A 1,721-nucleotide genomic window follows, 5' to 3' on the forward strand; every position below is an offset into this window, starting at 1 on the left:
GTCCTCAGCCCTGGGCACCCCCGGCCAGGCCCGTCCTCAGCCCTGGGCACCCCCGGCCAGGCCCGTCCTCAGCCCTGCGAGGGCCCGTCTTACAGGTGGAACGCCAGGCCCACAGCAGCAGGTGGGAGGTGTGATGCGAAGACCTCAGGGTCCAGAGAACGGGGACTATCGCTGCAGCCAGGTCCCGAGTTGGCCCTGCCGGAGCCTGGGGCCAGGGTTCCCCTCAGGAGGCCAGAGGCCCCCAGGGTGAGGCTAAGAGAACCCCGAGCACCCCATGTCCCCTTCCCAGACCAGAGGCCCGGAAGCTCCAGGGGCACGGCGTTAGGCCCCCTGTGGCAAGGGTGCCGTCTTCCCTGGAGCTGGCACTGTTTTCCATTTTAAACAAATCCCGACTCTTTCCTTTTTGTAAGGAAGGACTTGCTAATGATACACAATATCATAACAGAAAGATGAGCAGGTTCAAGTACATGTCAAAAAACGGCATAACTTACATGACAAAACTATGGAGAAGTACCCTCCCAACAGAAAAATGCACACAGAATGTGAGCGTCTTGGTGGGGGGGGGAAAAAAAACATAGATGGGAGGTGGAACTGAATCACATCAATGCTGACAACGGCCGTTCCTGGCGCTCCTCAGGTGGGTGCCGTCTGGAAAGCCAGGGCTCTGCTCACAAACACCCCAGCCTCTGCCCTCAGGGAACTGTGTGCACCCAAAGGGCCCAGAGCCCTGGCTGAGCGCTTGCCGGATGAATCCCTTCTCCCCCGCGAGTCTCCGTCCGGATGCCTCCCACGCCAGGCAGGGCCCGCGCTGGCCGGGAGGAGTCCGGACAGGAGGACAGTCAGGCTGGGCAGGGCCCAGGGGAGGAGATGTGCTTGGCCAGGTCCTGCCGGTGGGTGAGGCCAAGGCCAGGGCTGGGGCTGGCCAGCGGGTCAGCTTGCGAGGGCACTTGGAGGGCGTGGTGCCCAGATGGGCTCACACTCAGTCGGGGTCATTATTCGTTTGCACCTCGGCCTGGGCAGCCCCCCTCGTCTCTGCACTTTCTGGCTTCGTGCCCCCAGGCAGGTGCAGGGTCCCACACCTCAGCCTGCCAGGGACCCCAGGCGACCAGGGCCAGACTGCCTCTGGGGTCAGCACAGGCCCCTCAGACCCTTTCTGAGGCCTGGATCTCCAGGGGGCCCTCCTCTCCAGGGAGCTCCCTGACCTCCCACGCCTCCCTGATGCTTCCTCCCAGCCGGCCCTGTGCAGCTGGGCATTGCATAGCGCCCACACCCTGTCCTACCTACCACCGGAGCCAGTCCTCCCAGAACCCCTGCTAGAGTGGACCCGCGGAGTCCAGCAAAGAGAAGGGTTGGGACAAGGAAGGGGGGCGGAAGAGGGGGAGGAGACTAAGCCAGGCAGGCCAGGGATCCTCCTTGCCAAGGTGCCCCAGGGTGACCCACCTGGCAGGTCAGTGGAGGGACCCTATGGCCACAGCCCCTCCAGGGCTGGACCTGGAATTCCCGGCCACAGGGTGGGGGTGGGGGGGACGGGCATGACGGGCCATTGAGGTCACAGAGCCTGGTGGGGTCCCCAAGGAAGGCAGCCAGAGACACTGACAAATGAATTTTGACCAGAAGGCTGTGAAATTCCTGGCAAACTTTTATATCAATGGAGGCAAACACTGGACCCACGGCCCGCTGAGACGGGAGTCATTATTGCCGACCCAGTAACTTCGAGGGGG

The sequence above is a fragment of the Myotis brandtii genome, unplaced genomic scaffold (assembly GCF_000412655.1).
Source record: "Myotis brandtii unplaced genomic scaffold, ASM41265v1 scaffold691, whole genome shotgun sequence".
In the NCBI taxonomy this organism is placed as follows: Eukaryota; Metazoa; Chordata; class Mammalia; order Chiroptera; family Vespertilionidae; genus Myotis; species Myotis brandtii.